Source organism: Carica papaya, chromosome 7, assembly GCF_054855325.1.
Source record: "Carica papaya isolate Zhongbai chromosome 7, ASM5485532v1, whole genome shotgun sequence".
Taxonomy (NCBI): domain Eukaryota; kingdom Viridiplantae; phylum Streptophyta; class Magnoliopsida; order Brassicales; family Caricaceae; genus Carica; species Carica papaya.
Genome location: NC_142315.1, coordinates 19,264,985 through 19,289,064, shown reverse-complemented (window position 1 = coordinate 19,289,064; position 24,080 = coordinate 19,264,985). Strand labels below are relative to the sequence as shown.

Genomic DNA, 24,080 nt, shown 5'->3' with positions numbered 1-24,080 from the left:
GAAGTTGTCCATAGAACTTTGGGAACTTTGTTGCATGTTGTTATTGGTAAGAATTTGAAAACTTGAAAAGATTGTTTGTCATTTATTGAGTTTGCATATAATCATACTATTCATTATTCTACAGGTTTTTCACATTTTGAAATTGTATATGGTTTTAATATATTAATTATTTTGGATTTAATGCCATTATTTTTAAGTGAAATTTCTAGTTTAGATGGTAAGAAGAAGGCTAAAATAATTAAAGTTATCCATGAGAAAGCACGTGAGCATATTAAAAAGAAGAACCAAGTTTATGCTCAAAGAACTAATAAAGGACGAAACAACTTATACGTGAACATGGAGATTAGGTTTAGGTACATATGCACAAGAAAAGGTTTCCAAAATAAAAGAAGTCAAAGCTAGATCTAAGAGGTGATGGACCATTTCAAGTGTTAGAGAAAATCAATGATAATACTTATCGGATTGATCTCCCTTATGAGTATTTTGAGTCCGCTACTTTTAACATTTCTGATCTTTCTTCATTTGATATGAATGCAGATTTGAGGATGAATCCTTTTGAAGGAAGGAATGATGCGGACATGGGTTCAAAAGGCATTAAAGAAAAACATGAAGAAGATATTACAATGTCAACTAGTCCAATCACAAAATTTCAAGCCAATAAGCTAAAACATATATTTCAAGGCTTTATACAAAGATGGATACAACAAGAACTTAGCATCTGTGGACTATTTGAATAATCAAATAAGCCAAAGAAGATCATTAATTTCGTTCAAGTGTGTAGGTAGAATTTAGAATGAATGTGTAGGATCATTTTGGTCATTTCTTAGATAATTAAATTATGCTCATGTTTTCTTAGGTCATTTAATACTATATTTTCTTACGTCATTTAATACAATGTTCTCCTAGATCATTTAATCACATGTTTTCCTAAACCATTTAATACTATGTTTTATTAAGTCATTTAATAGCATGTTCTCATAGGTCATTAAATATCATGTTTTTCTAGATCATTTAATACCACATTCTCATAGGTCATTAAATATCATGTTTTCTTAGGTTATTTAATATCATGTTTCTTTAGGTCATTTAAATTATATTAATGTTTTCCTAAGTTATCTAATTATGATCCTTTGGCAAAATCTTGGTATTTTAGCCTATAACTATCTCATTTTCAATGTAATATGAAACATTTCAATTATTGAATGAATTTTGTTGCATCAAGAATTGAATATCATGTTTTCCTAGATCATTTAATACCACATTCTCATAGGTCATTAAATATCATGTTTTCTTAGGTCATTTAATATCATGTTTCTTTAGGTCATTTAAATTATGTTAATGTTTTGCTAAGTTATCTAATTATGATCATTTGGCAAAATCTTGGTATTTTAGCCTATAACTATCTCATTTTCAATGTAATATGACACATTTCAATTATTGAATGAATTTTGTTGCATCAAGAATTGAATTAGCTTTTCAAGTTATCTTGTGACGTTCATTCATTTTTGTTTCTTTAATTCCAATCACTCAAGTTCTTAATTACAGGTTAGTTGTGGATTTGGTGGGGAGGATTTATTTAGGGTTCTAAGTTCTCTATGCTAAATATATATGTAGGCTCTGGATGTAATTTTTGATCCTTAGGTTCTGCATAAACCTTGGTCTTGCATAACTTCACAAGATAATGGAGTAACCTTAGAACACCCAAATGTAGGCTTGTTAGAATCTATTTGTGTAAAATAAGTTGTTCCTCCATTGATGGGTGCAAGATGACAGCATTGCCAATTTGTACACAAACCATATCTTCCACAAACAGAAGTGTTGAAAGTATGATTCAAAATTGATTTTTTTTTTATTTTTATAGATTATATTGTTGTGTTGGTTAATCGTGTCCCTAATTTTTAGCATTTGCAGATGTAATTGTTTGTTATACCCACTACTTGTTTGAGATAATGCCTGTTACACGTGGATTACTAATTTCATGAGGATGGTTGAGATTTTTTAGCTCTGTCAGTTGTAAGAAAACCTATATAACAGGCACTTTCAGTTCTGGAAAGATATACAACAATTCCAAGGATTTCTTAAATTGATTCTTGCCCTTCATTGATTTTTTTCCTTGCTGGAATTACTGTCACTATTTCTTCTACTTTCACTTCTGTTTTATATTTTGTTGCTATCCAGGTGTTCTAAATTCCTAATAAAAGTGGTATTAGAGCAAGGTTTAAAATGGCAACAGATGGGAATTCTATTAACTTGATTCTTATCTTCAAAGGAGAGAATTATGAGTTTTAGAGCATCAAGATGAAGACCTTGTTCAAGTCACAAGACTTGTGGGACTTGGTTGAGCAAGGGTTTGCTGACCCATATGAAGAAAGAAGGTTGAGAGAGAATAAAAAGGACTCTAAGGCATTGTTCTTCATTTAACAAGTTGTACATGACTCAGTATTTTCTCGGATTGCTGCAGCAACTACATCAAGGGAGGCTTGGTTAACTCTGAAGGAAGAGTTTCAAGGGACATCAAAAGTAATTGTTATCAAATTTCAGACTCTTCGACATGAATTTGAAACTTTATTTATGAACAATGGTGAATCTGTCCAAGATTTTATGTCAAGAGTGTCTGAAATTGTGAGTCAAATGAGGTCTTTTGGAGAGCAAATTAGTGATCAAACTATTGTCGAAAAGGTTTTGAGGAGTTGAACTCCAAAGTTTGATCATGTTGTTGCTGCCATTGAAGAATCTAAAGACCTTTCTGTATTTTTCTTTGATGATATAATGGGTTCTTTGCAAGCACATGAGACAAGAATGAACAGGTCTTGTGATAAGGGTGAAGATAAGGCTTTTCAAGTTAAATGGGAGTCATCAAGTCAATCAAAGAAAGGCATTGGAAGTGGACATGGAAAAGGCGGTCTGCATGGCAAAAATGGTTCTCATGGCAAAGTTATAAGTCTTTTGAAAAGTAAATTGATTCTTAGCATTCTGAAAAGCAGAAAAACGACAAGAATGTCCAATGCCACTATTGCAAACGGCATGGAAACATTAAGGTTGGAAAAGGGAGAAAAACGCAAGTTATGTGGAAGAGGCTAAAGACAAAAGTTTGTTTATGGCCCGATATGGTGAAACAAGTGTTGTAATTGATGTTTGGTTTCTAAACAGCAGTTGTTCAAACCACATAGCGGGTGAAAAATCCTTATTTTGTGAGCTTGATGAGACACATAGGCTGTTCATGAAGCTTGGTAATGACAAGGTAATTCGAGTTGAAGGCAAAGGAACAATAGCTTTGGAGACTAGCGGTGGTAAAGTAAAATTTCTTCATGATGTCTTTCATGTTCCTAGCTTGTCACATAACTTGTTAAGTGTTGGGCAATTAATGCCTAATGGCTATCCAATTTTGTTTGATTGCGATACATGTGTTATTAGAGATAAAAAATCGGGTCAAGTTGTTGTGAATGTATATATGGATAAAAATAAGATGTTTCCTCTTAAGGTCTCAAGTGTCAATCATCATGCTCTTATTGTTAGCAAGAAAAGTGAGTCTATAATGTGGCATTTAAGGTATGGACACTTACATGTTAACAGTTTGCAGTTATTGAGCAAAAAAAGAAATGGTACATGGGCTGCCTAGGATTGAGTCACTTGAATTGTGTGAGGGCTGTATATATGGACAACAAAGTAAGCTTCCATTTCCTATAGGCAAGTCTTAGAGGGCCTCTAAAACACTTGAATTGGTTCATGCAGACTTATGTGGGTGTATGAGGACTAAATCTTTTGGTGGCAATCAATATTTTTTGCTTTTTACAAATGATTATAACTGCATGAGTTGGGTTTATCTCCTACAATTCAAGTCTGAAACTTTTGACAACTTTAAGAAGTTTAAGCCTTATGTTGAGAAGTAAAGTGGAACATCAATAAAGGCACTTCAGATGGACAAAGGAGGTGAATTTTTATCTAACTTGTTTTCTTTGTTTTGTGAAGAAAATGGTGTTTATATGCAATTGACAGCACTCTACACACCTAAGCAAAATGGTGTGGGAGAGTGAAAGAAACGCACAATTGTTGAGATGGCAAGGAGCATGTTGAAAGCTAAAGGCCTTCCAAATAAATTTTTGGCTAAAGGAGTTGTTACTACTATCTATTTTCTCAATTTATCCCCCACAAGAGTAGTCCCAAATCAAATTCAATATGAAGCTTGGAACGGTTTTAAGCCTTGGGTAAGCCATTTATGTGTTTTTGGTTGTATTGCCTGTGTTTTAGTTAATTCTAAAATTCAGAGTAAACTTGATGAAAAGTCAATAAAATGCGTCTTTGTTGACTATTGCACACATTCCAAAACATATAGGCTGTATAACCCTGTGAATGGCAAAATAGTTGTGAGTAGGCATGTGGTATTTGATGAAGAAGCAAGCTGGAACTAGAATAAGAAGAGAGAGACAATAGTAAAAAATCATATTCCAGTAGATTTTGAGACTCCAACTGAAGCCAGCAATGGAGTTCCAGCTGTCACATATAATTTCTCTAACATATCATCACCAACAAACAAGCTATACAACAGCTCTTCTACACAACCAACTTCAGAAAGTTCTTCAGAAGAATCCCCTCTAATAAAGTTTAGATCATTGAGGGAGATACATGCAAACACACAAGCCTTATTTATTGTAGAACCAACTAGTGTTGAAGAAGCATCTGCAAAAGAAGAATAGATTAAGGCCATGAAAGAAGAGCTGAATGCAATCAACAAAAATTAAACATGGGAGATGGTGGATTTACCTAAAGGAAAAAGTGCTATTGGGCTAAAATGGGTATTCAAAACTAAATACCATGCTGATGGGAATATTGAAAGGCACAAAGCATGGCTTGTTGTAAAGGAATACGCACAAACTTATGGCATCGACTATGACGACACGTTCTCACCAGTTGTAAGGTTTGAAACTGTGAGAACTTTCTTGGCTTTTGCTGCACACATGAAGCTGTCTGTGTATCAATTCCATGTCAAATATGCTTTTTTAAATGGAGAACTCTTAGAGGAAGTGTATATTATTCAATCTGAAGGATTTATTCTCAATGGCAAAGAAGACAAAGTTTACAAGTTGAAAAAGGCTATCTATGGGTTAAAACAAGCACCTAAATTTTGGTATAGCAAGATAGATGCCCATTTTTGCTCAAATGGGTATATGAGATGTGACAATGAGCCTACTCTTTACTTAAAGAGGCAAGGTACTGATTTTTTCATGATTTGCCTTTATGTTGATGATATGATTTACATAGGTTCATCTAGTATATTAATAGATAAATTTAAATTTGCTATGTTAAAGAAGTTTGAAATGATGGATTTAGGATTGTTGCATTACTTTCATGGTCTTGAAGTGTTGCAAAAAAACAAAAAGATAGGATTTTTATTTCTCAAATGAAATATGTTATTGATTTACTTAAAGATGGGATTTTTATTTCTCAAATGAAAATGTTATTGATTTACTTAAAAGGTTTAATATGTTGAATTGTAAAGAAGCAGCTACACCCATGAACTTGAATGGGAAGTTGCAAGTTGAAGATGATGCTGACATGACAGATGCGAGCATTTTTAGAAGTTTAGCAGGTGGACTAATCTACTTAACTCACACACAACCTAATATTGCATACTCCGTCAGTGTTGTTTCTTGGTTTATGCATAATCCTTCAAAGCATCATCTTGGAGCAACAAAACGAATAACGTATTATGTGGCTGGAATAGTTGATTATAGAATTTAGTATGTTACAAATTCTGATTTTTTGTTTGATTGGTTTTTCTAGTGATTGGGCAGGTTCTTTAGAGGATAGGAAAAGCACTTCAGGTAGCATTTTTCACCTTGGGTCTGGAGCTGTCACTTGGAGTTCTTAAAAACAAGCAATCACAGCATTGTCATCAACTGAAGTAGAGTATGCTGCTGTAACTTCAACAGCTTGTCAAGCTGTATGTCTCAGTCATTTTCTTGCAGATTTTGGCCAAGAACAGAAAAGTGCAACTGAAATTCTCTATGACAACAAATTTGCAATTGCAATGAGCAAAAATCCAGCATTCCATGGAAGAACAAAGCACATAAACATTTGAATTCATTTCAGCCGTGAATTGGTGGCTGGTGGTTAGTTTCGACTTACATATTGCAACACTAATGAACAAGTGGCAGATGTCTTGATAAAGTCCCTCCCTTATGAAAAACATGTCTATTTTAGATCAAAGTTTAGAGTCTGCAATTTTGAATCAAGGGGGGGTGTTGAAAGTATGATTCAAAATTGATTTTATTTTTTGAGTTTTTAGATTGTGTTGCTATGTTGGTTAATCGTGTCCCTGATTTTTAGCATTTACAGATGTAGTTGTTTGTCATGCCCACTACTTGTTTGAGATAATGCCTGTTACACGTGGGTTGCTAATTTCATGAGTATGATTGAGATTTTTTAGCTCTGTCAGTTGTAAGAAAGCCTATATAACATGAATTTTTAGTTCTGGAAAGATATACAACAATTCCAAGGATTTCTTAAATTGATTCTTGCCCTTCATTGATTTTTTTGCTTGCTGGAATTGCTGCAGTCATTATTTCTTCTACTTTCACTAATGTTTTATATTTTGTTCCTGTCCTAGCGTTCTAAATTCCCAATAAGAAGGATAACTACGATCACCAAGAACATTAAAGAGATATGTAAGTGTGATCCATCCTGATGTTTGTATCCATTCGTAAACCTTTAAGTGGCCATCAGATTCTATTTCATATACTGTGCAGATGACGCCAGGGGGAAAAATCCAATGATTTATTTGGTTCAGGGTAAAATAGGAATAAGGCTAAGCTTCCATTTAGAAACTTAGCATAATTTGGTTCCTTACTCTTATTTACAATACATTTAGAAACCCGTTTTTTAAAATAAGATAGTAGAGGATCAATATCCATAAGAAGACCAAACAAGCCTTGGCTAGTGACAGAAACCGAGTACAAACCTCCAACAGTCCAATTTGTAGATGAGTCACTATCAGTTAGTGTTCTTCCTTCAATCAACATCTACCTAGGAACCAAAACATCACTTGGGAGATCAAAAGAGTCCCATACTATGTCATTGTTGTCATCAAATAGTACAAGGTTTCCCATCTTGATGAGGTTCAAGCTGACGATGGACTTGCCAGCAATACCCATGGATCATACTTCAGATCCATTTGCATCTCGCAAAACTAAATCTCGTGAGCTCTAAGGTTAACATTCTCATTAGGTAATTTCTGTTAGTAGACTAGTATAAATGCTGATACGATTCGGGAGGTTCAAGAAGATAAAAACCAATATAAATGTTATATGAATTGGGAGATTGAAGAAGAAGAAGCTAATATAAATGTTGACGTTAATATAAATGCTGACACGATTTGGAAGGTTGACGAAGAAAAAAAAAGGGTATAAATGCTAGCATGATTTAGGAAGTTAAAGAAGAAAGCAAAGTAATACAAATGCTGTCATGATTTGGGAGGTTTAAGAAGAAAAAAATCGATATAAATGTAGGTATAATTTAGGAGGTTGAATAAGAAAAAAGTAGTATAAATACTAGTAGGATTTGGGATATTGAATTAAAAAAAAAAAACAGTATAATGATGACATGATTTGGAAGGTTGAAGAAGAAAAAAATTTGTATAAATACTAACACGAGTTGAGAGGTTAAAGAAGAAAAAGATCGGTATAAATACTGGCATCATTTAGGAAGTTAAAAAAATAGTATAATGCTAATATGACTTACGAGGTTAAATAAGAAAAAGATCAGTTTAAATGCTGATACAATTTGGAAGGTTAAAGAAGAAAAAAATGAGTATAAATGCATACATAATTTGAGAGGTTGAAGAAGAAAAAAATAAGTATAAATGTTGGTGCGATTTGGGAGGTTGAAGAAGAAAAACATTAGTATAAATGCTGGTACGATTTGGAGGATTGAAGAAAAAGTATAAATGGTGTCACAATTTGGGAGATTGAAGAAGAAAAAACTAGTATAAAGACTTATCTCATTTGGAAAGTTGAAAATTTTAAAAAAATAGTATAAATGTTAGCACGATTTGAGAGGTTGAATTAGAAAAAAAATAGTATAAATGATGACACAATTTTGGAGGTTGAAGAAGAAAAAAACAAGTATAAATGCTGACATGATTTAAGAGATTAACAAAGAAAAAAATCAATGTATATACTGGCACGATTTAAGAGGTTGATGAAAAAAAAATCAATATAAATGCTGATATAATTTGGGATGTTGAGAAAAAAAAAAATCAGTATAAATTTTGACATAATTTGAGAGGTTAAAGAAGAAAAAAATCAGTATAGATGTTGTAATGATTTGGGAGATTGAAAAAGGAAAAACTAATATAAATGCTGACACGATTTTGGAGATTGAAGAATAGAAAAACCAGCATAAATGCTGGTATAATTTGAGAGGTTGAAGAAGAAATAAATCAGTATAAATGCTAGCACAATTTAGGAGGTTGAAGAAAAAAAAAATACAAATATTGGCACGATTCGAGAGGTTAAATAAGAAAAAAAACTAGTATCAATGCTGGTGTGATTTGGTAGATTGTAGAAGAAAAACATTAGTATAGATACAGGAACAATTTGAGAGGTTGAAAAAAGAAAAATAGTACAAATGCTGGTATAATTTCATAAAAATAAAAAATCACTATAAATATTAGCATGATTTTGGAGGTTAAAGAAGAAAAAAAACCAATATAAATGTTTGTTTGATTTGGGAGGTTGAAGAAGAAAAAAAAAACTAGTATACATGCTGGCACAATTTAGAATGCTGAAGAGAAAAAAAACTAGTATAAATGCTGACATGATTTCGGAGATTGAAGAATAAAATAACTTGTATAAATGTTGTATAATTTAGAATGACGAATAAAGAAAAAACTAGTATAAAAATATTTACATAATTTGAGAGGTCGAAGAAGAAAAAAAATAATATAAATACTGGCACAATTTGGGAGATTGAAAGAAAAAAAAGACTAGTATAAATGCTGACATGATTTGAGAGGTTAAAAAAGAAAAAAAAATCAGTATAAATGCTTGTATGATTTGGGAGGTTAAAGAAGAAAAAAAGGATATAAATGATGATATGATTTTAGAGGTTTAAGAAAAAGAAACTAGTATATATGTTTATCTTTTAATTAAATGACATTAGTTTATGTGTGTCTTACTAGTCTTGGCTAGTAAACCCAGAAGTGGCCATCAGATTTTAACTTCATATATTGTGCAAATGACGTAGGGGGAAAAATATCCAGTGATATGAGTCGTTTGGTTTATAGTAAAATAAGAACAAGGCTAAGCTTTTATTTAGAAACTTAGAATAATTTTGTTTCTTACTCTTATTTACAATGAGTTTAGAAACTCTTTTATCAAAATAAAATAGTGGAGGATCAGTCTTAATGAAAAGACCAAACAAGCCTTAGCTAGTGACATAAACTGAGTACAAACCTCCAACAATTCAATTTGTAAACGAGACACTAGTAGTTAGTATTTTCCTTTCAAGTAACATCTACCCTGGAACTAAAACATAAGTTGGGTGGTCAAATGAGTCCCAGACTATGTCATTCCTGTTGAATGATTCAAAATTATATTTTACTTAGTTGGCTAAGTTGTTATTAGTTTTTTCTTATTTATTAGGCATGTAACTCTTAGTTGTGTAGTGGGCATAGTGGTAGAAGTTATGTATTGATTTTCAGCATAGCAATTTCTTTGTAAGCTTATAAATAGGCATTTTTCCTTTATTGATATATATGCAGAAAAATTCATTCTGTGACATTCCCAATGCAAATTAAGGCATAAGAGTACTAAATATAAAAATAAATTACGAGTGCATGATAAAAATTATATGCAGCGGAGCAAATTATTACAAATCTCTTACAAAAATATATGAGTATCAATTACACATATATATAACTGAGGCCAGAAGTGGCAAAAAAATAAAAATTCTCAAAATACAAAAAGAGTCACTTCTATCATTATGCGATTGAAGTCATCAGAGTGTGAGAACAATTATGCACTCAAGGTTTGTGGATCTATGAGATCCTTATAGACTTTAAGGGGTAGGTCAGCAGACGGTTCCTCACTATCTTCCTCATCTGGGGAGGTATGGAAAGGGTGAGTTTCATATACTCAGTAAGAAAAATAATATTTAAATAATATCGTAAGATTTTAAAGGTGAATAATAATATCATTACTACTTACCATCAGGTCTCGTCGGGGTTCTATCTTGTTTTATGAAAATAATTTTATTTATTAAAAGAAATATCATGTCATAATTATAGCAATCAAATCAAAATCATACTTAACAATAGAAAAAATCAACTAAATCATGCAATACTAAGGTTTTCATGTCATGCTTCGCGAAATCATTCCAACTTCCATATCTGATGGCAGATATGGATTTCTGACTACACATGTGGGATGACTAGATCAGATATAGATAACGGCAATTTTTTCAAGCACATTTTTGCCTTGCCAAAACATGGTACAACTATGACTACGGTCGTACCGACCATAGTGGTCTTATAAGATATTCTATTACAGTAGTAGTACTTAGCCAAATGTGACTCCTAACAGATATTCATGTCACCACTCTCGTCAAAGGATATACCATCATCTATATAGAGCAGTCCTCTCACCTCTTTCTAAACTAGATGGGGCAGGAAAAAATAGATATCCCTCAAAGATCAAAAACCTAACAAGACACTTGATGCATTATGCACGTCATTACAGATACATACATTTTTCAGACCATTCAGACTTCATTCCCTTTTTCTTTTCTTTTTTCTTTTTTAATATTTTTCAGACAATATCACTTGGATCATATTATTTTATTTACATGCAAATCATTAAGTGCCTATAAAATCACATAGCATGCTTGAAATCAAGAACAATTCACTTTATTAGAATTATTAAATATGGAACATGTAAAACACACAAAACAGAGATTCATAACTTAAATTTTCTAGAAATACTCTTTAAGATGTTTAAAAAAATACTAAATTTCTTACCGAAACTTCGAAGTTTTGTTACACCATTTTTCTTCTCCTTCTCTCCTTCTCTCTCTAGATCACTCCCTCTCTCTCTAAACTCTTGAAAGATGGAAGAATGAAATGGAAAGAAGGGTTCCCATTTATAGAAAATAGGGACTGTCGGATTTGCACTAAGTCGCAAAATCCGATGAAGAGAAAGAGAAAGTTGAGTGGAAGATGATCGATTTGATGTGATGCGATGGCAGCATGAAAAACGGAGGAAAAATTCCTCCACAAACAGTGACACACCCAAGGCGACGACACACTACCCAAGGAGGGCGGTGACACACTACCCGAGGCAGCAGTGTGCCACACAAGGCCGAACGCGTGCTGGAGCTAGCTTGCGTGCTTACAGGCCCAAGCGCGCAGTCCTATCCATGCTGGTCTACTGTGTAGACAACATGCACACAGTGTGCGGTGCTTGGCCCTATCCGCGTGCGATGTAACGCGCGGGTGACCCTCTCCCACGGGTTTTTTCCTGCGAAATTTTTTTCCCTTTTCTGTTTTCTCTTGAAAATTAATTTTTTTGAAAAGTAATAATAATGTATAAAATAAATCAAAATAATAACAAAATAAAAATAATAATAACAGATAAAATAAAAATAAAAATAAAAATAAAATAACAAAATCAGCATAAAATTGAAATTACGAATTTAAATCATGACTTATAATATAAAGCTACAAAATAAATTTAAATGAGTTCAGGTGGCCTTAAGATTTGAATAAATAGGGGTTTTCCAAATACAAATTTAGTGCGGTGGTGAGCGGGGTGTTATACGTTTAGTATTCCAAAAAAAATCTCCTTTGTTATTTTTGTTAATTTTGTTGGTTTGTTCTTGGTTTCTGACAAAACTAGTATTAGAGCACACTAGGTTCACTGTTCACCAGGTGTTTGATAAAAGTTTTGTGATAAAACTTCCATGCAACAAATGGAGTAATATGGATATGTCACAACCCCTCATTCCCATCATCAAATAAGACTCTTATGAGTTTTGGAGTATCAAGCTGATGACGTTGTTCTAGTCTCATGACCTTTGGGACCTTTTGAAAAGTGGGTATGCTAACCTAGATTAGGTGAATAGGTTGAGGGAAAATAAGAAGAAGGTTCTTCATTTAGCAAGTTGTTCATGATACACTTTTTTTAAGGATTTCAACTGTAACTACAACACATGAAGCATGAGAGACATTAAAAAAGGAATTTCAAGGCTCAACAAAGGTATTTATAGTAAAACTTCAATCTTTATGTTGTAATTTTGAAACTTTATTTATGAAAAGTAATAAGACTGTGCAGGAGTTTCTATTAAGAGTAATAGATATTGTGAGTCAAATGAGATCCTATGGGGAGAAACTTAATGATCAAACTCTTATTGAAAAAGTTTTAAGGAGCTTGACTCTTAAATTTGATCCTGTAGTTGCTGCCATTGAAGAATCAAAGGATCTTTCTATTTTTTCATTTGATGAACTAATTGCTTCTTTACAAGCACATGAGGCAAGATTGAACAGATCATTTGACAAGAGTAAAAAAAAGGCATTTCAAGTTAAAAATGACATAACTTCACACGATAATGACTCAAGAAAAACAGTCAATGAAGGTGGATATCACAGTGGAGGTCCTGGTACAGGAAGAAAAAAATGGTAGAAATGGGCAAGCTGATCGGGGGCAATTTTCAAATCAAAAAGGCTATAATAAAAGCAATATCCAGTGTCACTATTGCAAGAAGTATGGGCATATGAAGGTTGAATGCTAAAAATGAAAAAAACAAGCAAGTTATGCTGCAGAAGACAAAGAATAAGAGGTGTTGTTCATGGCATATGAAACTAAACATGCTAATTCAATTGCAAATTAAGTTTGATATCTAGACAATAGCTGTTTAAGTCATATGACATGTTTAAAATCAGTATTTAAAGAGCTTGATGAGTCTCAAAAGATAAAATTAAGGCTTGGAGACAATAAACCACTTCAACCTGAAGGTAAAGCACAGTTGCTTTCACTACTTCCACCGGTATTGTTAAGCTTGTCCATGGTGTATTTGATGTTCCTAATTTATCTCATAATTTATTGAGTGTTAGTCAACTAAGTGGTAGTGGGTATTCAGTGTTATTTAATGATTCTTTTTGTACTATTATGGACAAAGAATTAGGACAGGCTATAGTTAATATTGAAATGACGGCAAATAAAATGTTTTCTTTAGCTATCTCTACCATAGAAAATCATGCTCTTATTGCTAATAGTTCGGAAAATGAGTTGATGTTGTGGCATTTACGAAATGGGAATTTGAATGTCAATGGGCTGAAATTGTTAAGTAGAAAAGAAATGGTTAGTTGGTTACCTAAAATTGATTTTATAAAGGTATGTGAAGGGTATATTTATGGGGAATAAAGTAGAAAATCATTTCATACAGGAAAATCCTTAATAGCTAGTTGTTGTCTTGATTTAGTGCATATTGATTGGTGTGGGCCTATGAATATAGAATCTCTTGGTGATAGTAAATATTTTCTACTATTTACTGACAATTTTAGCCGCATGGGTTGGGTATACTTCTTGAAATTCAAATCAGAAACTTTTGAACATTTTCAGAGGTTCAAAGCACTTGTTGAGAAACAAAATGATGGATGTATAAAGGCTCTTCACACGGATAGAGGTGATAAAGTTTTATCAAATGAATTCAGTATTTTTTGTGAAGAAAATAATATTTTCAGGGAGTTGACAGCACCATACACACTAGCACAAAATGGTGTGCCTGAACAAAAAAATCGCACAGTGGTAGAAATAGCAAGAAGCTTGTTGAAAGTAAAGGGATTGCCAAACAAATTCCAATTGCCAAAGGAATTCCAGGAAAAAGTAGTTACAACGACAGTCTATTTGCTGAATATTTCACCCACAAAAACTGTCCCAAATCAAATATCTTATTAAGCTTAGATAGGTACAAGACCCCGTGTAATCCACTTAAGAGTTTTTAGTTGTATTTCCTATACTTAGATTGATTCACAAAGTCGATAAAAATTGGATAACAAGTATGAAAAATATGTTTTTGTTGGTTATTCATTATAATCCAAAACATATAGGTTATATAACCCTATGAGTGGCAAAAGTTATTATAAACAGGAATGTGATGTTTGATGAAAATTCAAACTGGAATTAGGATAAAAAAAGAAGCAGATTCTGTAGCTATATTTCCATATGAAACTAATGTTTATTCAAACATAGAAACAAATGCAACTCTTACAACTACAACTCCATCAACACCACAAATTGACAGCTCCACATCTCCATCTTTAAGTAGAAGAGAAGTATCATTTTCAAGCAATCCTGATGAGACTCAATCAAGAAAGTTTAGATCTCTTAAAGAAATATATGATTCCACATATGCATTATTTGTAGCTGAACTAACCAGCTTTGAAGAATCAATCAAAGAGAAAGAGTGGAATCAAGCAATAAACAAGGAACTTGAAATAATAGAAAAAAAAAATGAAACTTAGGAGTTAGTTGACTTGCTAACGGGAAAACATATAATTGGTCTTAAATGGGTGTTTAAGACAAAATATCTTACTGATGGGAGTATTCAAAAATATAAGGCAAGGCTTGTGGCAAAAAGGTATTCGCAAGAGCAAGGCGTAGACTTTGAAGGAAGATACATTTTCTCTGATTGCTCGACTGGAAACTGTTAGAATTTTTTTAGACTTGGCTACTCAGTTTAATTGGTTAGTTTATTAATTTGATGTTAAATCTGTATTTTTGAACGGTGAATTAGAAGAAGAAGTTTATATCACATAGCCTAAAGGTTTTATAATCAATGACAAGGAGAAAAATGTGTACAAGTTAAAGAAGGCTCTCAATGGGTTAAAACAAGCCCCTCGAGCTTGGTAGACTAAAATTAACTTTTATTTTTAGCAAAATGGTTTTAAAAGGAGCAAAGTGAGCCTACTCTCTACTCGAAAAATAAAGGTACAAGTGAATTTATTATTGTGTGCCTTTATGTTGATGATATAATTTATATGGGTTCTAGTAAATCTCTCATTACTGAATTTAAAGATTGTATGATGAGGAAGTTTGAAATGACAGACTTGAGATTATAGCATTATTTTTTTGGGTTAGAAGGCATCAAAGTAGAAGTAGAATTTTTATTTCATAAAAGGAAGTTTGCAATCAACCTTCTCAAAAAGTTTAGTATGATTGACTGTAACGTGGCTACCACTCCCATGAATATGAATGAGAAGTTGCAAGTGAAGACGAAACTAAAAAAGGAGATGCTGGTTATTATAGAAGTCTAGTGGGAGGACTAATTTATCTCACTTACACTAGGCCATATATAACATTTTTATTGGTGTTGTTTCCAAGTTATGCACTCTTCTACGAAGCATCATTATGGAGCAATAAAGAGAATTCTATGGTATATTGCTGGAACAACTGAGTATGGAATTTGTTATTCAAAGAATTTAGAATGAAATTTATTTGGGTACACATATAATGATTGGGGAGGCTGCTTAGATGATAAAAAAGCATCTCAAATAATATGTTTTCTCTTAGGTATTGAGTTGTTTCATGGAATCCAAAGAAGTAGACAACTACAACTCTTTCCTCTGCAGAGGCAGAATATGTGGCCACTACTTTCGTCGCATGTCAAGCGATTTGGTTAAGGAAATTACTTGTAGATTTTGATCAAGAATAGAATAGTGCAACAGAAATTTTTGGCGACAATAGTGCAACAATCCTAATGGCCAAGAACCAAGCCTTTCTTAACACAACAAAATAAATAAATTTGCTTCGTCACTTCATCCATGATTTGGTCATAAGTGGGGCAATTATTCTGAAATTTTGCAGCAAAAATGGGCAAGTGGTTGACATATTTACCAAGACACTTTCCTATGAGAAATATGCTTATTTTAGATCCAAGCTTGGTGTATGTAATTTTGAATCAATGGGAGAATGTTGAAGAATGATTCAGAATTACTGTTAAGTATATTTTCTTAGTTGGATAAGTTGTAATTAATTTTTTTCCTATTTGTTAGGCATGTAACTCTTAGTTGTGTATTGGGCATAGTGATAGAAGTTATGGACTAATTTTCAGCATAGTAATTCCTTTGTAAGCCTATAAATAGGCATTGTCCCTTTGTTGATATATATGCAGAAAAATTCATTCAATATTCTAAAAAATTCTCCTATATTATTTTTACTTATTTTACTGGTTTATTCTTTTTTTCCAACAAAACCTGTCATCAAATAACATGAGATTTCCCATCTAAGTGAGGTTAAAGTTGGCGAGGAACTTGCCAGTGGTACCCCTGGACTTCGGATCCATCAACATCTCACATGACTAAATCTCCATCTACAGTGAGCTCCAACGTTGAATTTATTCTCACTAGGTTATTTTTGTTAGTAGACTAGGCTACTATTGGGAATCTTAAGCCATGAGAGATGTCCGAACTACTATTAGTTTGAATGATGAAGATGGTGAAGAGGTAAGTCTCGCAACCTTTATTGTAGAAGAAACCACAAACAACGCTTGGTCGAGAGCTTCCTTTGAGAAGAATGGCGGTTAACTCATCTATGATGTGATAGCTTGAAAATACTTCTGAGTTAATTTCTTATATTTGATATATTTAATTTAGTTTTATATGTGTTTGAAAATATATAATTAGATTAAGGACATAGTATAAAGTCAAATGGAAAAAGAATGGATAAGGATGAATGAGCTAGAATAAGCATTAAGAGGCATGAGAAAAGGTGGGAATATTTTAGATGAAGTGGTATAATGAAAAGTGATAACTATTAGATAAAATGACAAAATGAAAAGTGACAATTTTTAAATGAAGTGATATGTGAAAAGGTCTTTAAGATAAAACAACATGTGAGAAGTGGTAACCTTTTAGATAAAGTGGCATGTGAAAAAACTTTTTAGATAAAACGATATGTGAAGAGTGGTAACCTTTTAAGTGAAGTGACATGATGAAATGTGACAACTTTTAGATCAAATAATAAAATGGAATGGTGGTAACATTTCCTTTGTGGCTCCCCACTCCTATAAATAGGGGATAGGGGAAGGGATGAAGAGACATTCTGAATGAGAGAAAAATAGTAAGAAGCATAGAGGTGAAGGAAAAAGAGGGAGTACTAAGTGTGTGATATTTGAGAATATTTTGAAGTTTTAGATAAAAACCTTGGGAAAACTCTGTTAAATTTGTGAGAGCAGAGAAAGAGGAAGATAAGAAGAATAAGGCTTACGATCCAAATGTTAGAAAGGTAAGCTTTGTTTTAAGTTTTGAAGTTTGTTTTCTCTTTAATTTTTGGGATTAGTTTTTTAGTATTGTGTTGGATATTTTTGAGTCAAAAAAGTGACCAAAAATCATCCCGAAACTCACCGAATTTTTTTTGAGGAAAAAGTCATAAATAAAGCTAAAACTCTGTCAGAATTAACACTACGACTACTAATGACCTAAAGTAAGTGGATGTTACAAATTCATAGCCTACGTAGTTTTGAAGTATTTTACGTATTTTCAGTATAAAAATATGCACGTGTTTAATTTATTTTCGACATTTGCTAAGTAAGTATTTATTAAAATTTTACTTCAATATAAGTGTTATTTCGCTTTATGTTTTCGAAATGTGAATTTGATATGTGTGCATCACTCATTATGAAAATGAGTTATTCTGAAAGCACCTGCATTATGCTAGACTTCAATCTATTTGTACATAACCGTTTCATGTTTGGGTGTATTGGCGAAGTAATAAGTGTATACCCATTCATAACCGTTCCGTGTTCAGGTGTATGGGAAAAAAGTATGATCTGTGTGTCCTAACTGTTCCGTGTTCGAGGAGATAGCAGTGTTTTAAGGTACTCATTTATGTCGTTTCATGTTTGTGTATGTGAAGAACCAATGATAAGTATCTGTACCTACGCATAATGTATGATAATTGATTAATCCTCCATAATAGTGATGAAGTATATAACATGAATCTGTTTTCTGGTTTGTGCTTTTGTCTTCTGATTCGTATCTGTTTTGGAAAAATTATATGATATATGTTTTGTTGTGTGTAAAGAAACTATATATTGTTTATACTATGTTGTGATTTCATAATACTGCTTATTAGAATATTTTATCTCGCTCGTCCTATCATCCTCTAGATACTGAAGATATTACTGTAGAGTGAGCGGTGATATGGATGAAATCTTTGAAGCCTAGATTCTAATATTAAGGTTATTGTTTCGTATTTTTGTTTAGTAATGAAAGTAAGAAAATTTAGAGTCTCGTACATATGTTTATATTTTATATTTAAAGGATATAACTGTAACACCTTGCCCATCATTGTACTAAAATAATTTGAAAACTCTATTCATTCGGGCCTTTAGCCGCCATAAGTTTAAATTAATTTACTATGTTCTCGAGATCCGTAATTTTAATCTATTTTTTATTTTTATTATTTTAATTCAAAAGGGAAAATTTAGAAAAGAATCGAAAAATAGCAAAATGGGAGAAAACCTACTCATAGGAAAAATCCTGCGAGAAAACGGTTTGCCCGTACGGGTGATGGGCACTGTACGCGGGCACATATGCGTACAGTGGTTGCGAGGTGTGCGTACAGCACGCATGTCCCATTTGCACGCCAGCATGCACAGGACGTGAGCACAGCGTGCACGTCCCATCCGCGTGCACAGCGAGGGGTCAAGACCTGCGCACGCATCCTGTCGTGCGCAGACAGACTGGCCGCGCATCACCTCATTCACGAACTGGCGCCACACACTGTGCGCGCGCCGTCCACATAGCAGACTTGCCCAGACAAGCCCTGTGCGCTTGGGGCCCGCATGCAGTAGGCTTTCAAGGATCACGCCCAGTATGCTAGGCCCTACGTGCATGGCAGTAGAGCTATGCGCCTGCAGCACACCGACCGGGCTCTACCACCTCGGGCAGTGCTCCGCTACTGCCTTGGGCAGCACGTCGCCATCACCAGTGGAGGAAAATTTTCTCCCTCATTTTTCGTGCCAAGAATTTTTTTTTTCCTCTCTTTTCACTAGATTTGACTACTTGGTGCGAATCCAACAGTTTTGAAATTCTATAAATTGACCTCCCCATTCCCTTCCTCTCCACACTCTCATTCCTTCCATTTTTCAAAGGTTTAAAGAGAGAGAAAGATAGTAAATTATTGAGAGAAGAAGAGAAAAATAGGAAAAATAGTGAAGAAGAAAATATCGAGGTTTTGGTAAGGAATCTAGTATTACTTTCGACGTCTTAAGGAGTATTTTTAGATAAGCAAATTTAATATGATAGTTATTTTGCTAGTTTTACATGTCTCTGTATTCAAATGAGTTGAATTGTTCTGATTTACTAGCATGCTATGTGATTTACTGAAACTTGATAAATTTGCATGTAATAAGTATAATATGTAATTGGTAACAGTGAAAAGTATAAAGAAAAGGAAAAGAAAAATGGAATGAAGCCTGTATGGTCCGAAGTGTATCTATATTGACATGCATATTGCATTAAGTGTCTTGTTAGACTTTTTATCTCTTAGGGGTAATTATTTCCCTCGGCCTTTGGGTTATCTATTTCTCCCTCCCCTATCTGGTCTGGAAAGACATAAGAAGACCGTTCCCAGTGGATGACAGGGTGCCCTCTGATGAGAGTGGTACACACTATCTGTAGGGGTCACCCGTGGCTAAGTAATGTCGTGACTATAAACTATCTGTTAAGACCACTATGGTTAATACGACCGTGGTCAGAGATCGTACAATGGTTTGGCCAGCCGGAAGTGGGTCTGAGCAAATTTTCGTATCTGTATCTGATATTGTTATTCCACTTGGGCTGCTGGAAATTTGTATCTGTATCTGCCCTCAGAGATGAAAGTTTGTAATGAATTCACAAAGTATTATATGAAAAATCTTAGCATTTCATGATTTATTTGGTTTTCTCTATTATTTGGCATGATATATGTATATTTGGTTTTATGTGCTAACGTATTATTTTGATATTCAAATAAATATTTTTCCTAATGATGAGTTAGGTAAACGAGGAAGCTAAACGGTATTATAAAATAATAAACTTTTAAAATTTTACGATGTTAATTTAATACTGTTTTCCTTACTGAGCATATGGAACTCATTCTTTCCATCCCCCCAGATAAGGAAGAAAATAAGGAACCGCAGACAGACCTACCCTTGGAAGTCTATGAGCATCTCGTGGATCTACAAGTCTGAGTGCATATCTGTTTCCGCACTCTGATAAATTCTAATAGCATAATGAAAGAAGTGGTCTTACGTTTTATATTTTATAGCCACTTCTGACCTCAGTGATGTATGTATTTGAAACATTATATATATATGTCTGTAAAGAATTTGTTAAGGTTTGATTCTGCTGCATAAATATTATCATGCACTCATTATTCTGAATCTGTATCTGACATCCAATTACCTTAATTGGTACTTGGGATGTCACAGTAATGCTTATGCGACTCATTTATTATTAATAAAATTAATTTATTTTACTTAATTCTAGTTTATATGATTTAAAAAAATATGTTCCGGTCATTATCCTATAAGACGAGGTGTGGTCCGTAATATATGAAGCGTTTAGAATGATTGGCAAATTGACTGTTTGTTTATGAAGTAGAGAGCTTTGTAGTTGGGTAATCAAAAGGTTGACTAGCAGCAATGCAAGCAAATTGTACAAGTGAGAGGTAAAAGAGAAGCAAAAAGAAAAAAAAAGAAAAAGAACAAGAAAATTAGTATAAATGTAGGAACTATTTGGGAGGTTGAATTTTTTTATTTTATTACTGCTGGACATGCTAAAATTGAATCAAACAAGCCAATTGAGTTCAATCTTTTATTAAGGGCTAAGAAGTGTCCACAACTCTAATGTTGGGTTTCCATGAGAGAGAAGATAGAAGTAAGAGAAAAGTTTTGGTATTCTGTCAGCATCCGACATAAATAATGTCATTATAAATTTATATATATAAATATCTTTTAATTTGGATTAAAACATTTTTAATAAGAAAACATAAACTATTGAATCTCTTTTGCTGGCATTAATTTCTTATTATTTATTTTAGTGTTCTTCATTCAATATCTTCACTAGAGATATTGAATCAAAATATAATTGAACTGTCTATATTATATAAAAAATCTAGTTTGTAAAAATATATGTTTTGTTAAATATGAATAATTACTCTGTTTGTATTATTCCCACTAATTTTTGTAGTTTCTATTTTATGTAAATTAAAATAATATTAATCATAATATATAATAAATATATTAGTATTATAAATTTAAATACACATTTTTGGACAAATAAATAAAATATTATATAAACTAAAGTTTACTAATTACACGAATTTATTTTAATTATTATAAAATATAGTATAATTAAATATATTATGCATAATGTACATAATAACGATTAAAACTTTTAATGTTGTTAATCAAACAAATTTATTCTAATAATTATGAAACATGCAATAGTTAAAGACATAATATAGACGTAAATTATTTAACTATATTTTAATTGTTTTAAATAAGTACACATAAATAATTAAATTAATATTATGGCATGAATATATTTATATTTATTGAATTATGTTAATTAAATATATAAAAAAGTAAATTGAGTTTAAATTTATCTTGTCAATTTGGCTGGCCATGGGGGTCTAATTCCTTTTCAGAAAAATGTCATTTGTTGCAACACATGATACTACATAGATATTTCTTTTTTATGTGTAACGATTTCGGAATGTACAAAGGAATAAATTATAACTTAAGTGCGAAAACGAAATAAATAGTTAAGGTTTACATTCCTTACACATAAACTTAAAGTCCTAAATAGTGATATGGGAATTAACCTTTTGAAGAAAATACAAAAAACAAAGTAATAAATGGAAAATAAATAAAAATGGTATTCTACTCGCAACCCTCTTGTGGATCGGGCTCTGGATCGTGGTTTTCTTAATCTGAAATAGTTAAATAAGGAATGAATTACACTATCTCAGTAAGAATATCACGCTACTCACCAACACAGAAATGAAGATTGGTAGAAAGTTAAAACAACTAATGGAGCACTTAATTAAGTAAATACATTTCTAAATTATAAAATCATTTACCATCCATTTACTGTAGCGAGATTTATAAAAGCAACCTATAGAGACAACAATATAGCACTTATCATGATTTCATATGTAATTGGTAACAGGCACACATTATAAATTCATATTCAATAAATCAAACAATAACCTTTCCTTTTATCGGCCTACTGGTATCCATGGGGGTTCATAGGGATGTCCCCGCTACGCGTAAACCCTTTCCTTCAACATTCTCAATTAAAAAGTCGTCCCATACCCCGTCCGGTATGAGCGCCAAACCACTCAATCTCAATACTCCGTCCGGTATGAGCGCCAAACGGGTCGTCTCTATACCCAGTCCAGTATGAGTGCCAAATTACCAAGTCTCAATACTCCGTCTAGTATGAGACAACGTTCATAGTAGGGTTCCCTATTATACCCGGTCCGTCCACCATCTCCTAGGATATTCAGTAAGGCTGCCGTTTCATCCATTCGCTTAATCACACAATTTTTCATTTTCCTTTAGTCTTTATTTTCCAAATCAACTGTGATCACATAACAAACAAATATGCATCAGGGAATGCAATCATATCTCGGTTTTTCAATTTAACAGTAGTCACGTAAGGTAGCAATACATGCATTCAAACTATAAAATCGATAAATCAGATACTATCATGCATTTAAACTGTAAAATAAATCAACATAAATAAATAAAAATCAACAGAGAATAATTTTTTGTTCTGGCTCCATTATTAACTCGTAATTAATTATAGATATTTTCTAAGTTTCACGAAATACCATATTATTTAAAATTAAACTTCAATTCCATAACAGAGGATAGAGTGAGGGATTCTTAGTCAATTTGATGCCCGAAAGACTAAATTATTGACTGCGCCTACCAGCGGTCCCCAAGTCCCTTGATTTTTTTTTGGGAATCAAAACGCGCTATAAGTACCTACAAATATTCCAAAAAATCTAAAATCAGCCTAAGGGTCAAATTTTGGCCAATTTTGGAATTCCGGCACGGTAGCGACAATCTGCCTTGGGTCGGCTATTTTCGACCGAATTCGACTGATTTTGCGTCGATCCTTGTGAAAAAACATGTTAAGGGCCCTTGATTGGCCAAAAAAATATAAAAAATTGAAACTCACCGACGACGGGCCTCTCCGGTGCGGCGGCTCCTCCGGCTCACATTGTGGTTGAGTGTTTTACTCCGGTCAATCTGTAGAGAAGGAAACGGTAATCACAATGGTAGAAAAATTACACTGAACAGGAATCAGGAAGGGTCTCATCGAAGGCATTTTGTAAAAGTTTTCACTGCGGTGCCGCCGGGTTTTACCCGCAGTTTCTGGCCAATCGACCAGTTCTTTTCTCTGATTTAACCATGGGGGTATTTAAAATTGAATTTCGAGCAAATGGAGAAATTTTTACCTCTTTTGGTAGTCGAAAAAGGCTTCGGTGTCGCTGCGGGTGCCAGTGGCTCTCCTTCCCGGCGGCTCTCCTCAGGGTCCAATTTTGGCCAATTCTGGAATTTCAGCATGGCGGCAACGGTCTACCTCAGGTCAGCTTTTTTCGGCCGAATTTGGCTGATTTTGCATCGATCCCTACTAGAAAACATGTTAAGGGGTCTTGGTTGGCCGAAAAATACAAAAAATCAAAACTCACCGGCGGCGGGGCTCTCTAGTGCGGCAGCTCCTCCAGCTCACGTTGCAGTTGGGTGTTTTGCTCTTATCAACCTGTAGAGAAGGAAACAATGATCACAATGGTGAAAAAATAACACCGAACGGGAATTAGGAATGGCCTCATCAGAGGCATTTTATGAAATTCCCCGTAGCGGCACCGTCGGGATTTGCCTGCAGCTTTTGGCCAATGGATTAGTCTTTTTGCTCAAATTTGATAATGGGGGTGTTTAAAATTAAATTTTAAGCAAAGAGAGAAATTTTTACCTCTTTTGGCGGTCGAAAAGGGCTCCGGTGCGGCAGCGGGTGGCGGTGGCTCTCC

The 24,080-nt window shown here is 33.3% G+C and overlaps 1 long non-coding RNA gene across 1 annotated transcript; it reads right to left on the bottom strand.

Annotated features, from left to right (window-relative positions):
* Positions 1-4,428: 4,428 nt before the first annotated feature.
* Positions 4,429-4,901, bottom strand: LOC148253037 (uncharacterized). Its single transcript, XR_015813540.1, has 2 exons — positions 4,762-4,901; positions 4,429-4,677 (listed from the first exon to the last, which is right to left on the bottom strand). It is a non-coding gene; the product is annotated as an uncharacterized LOC148253037 (long non-coding RNA).
* Positions 4,902-24,080: the final 19,179 nt, after the last annotated feature.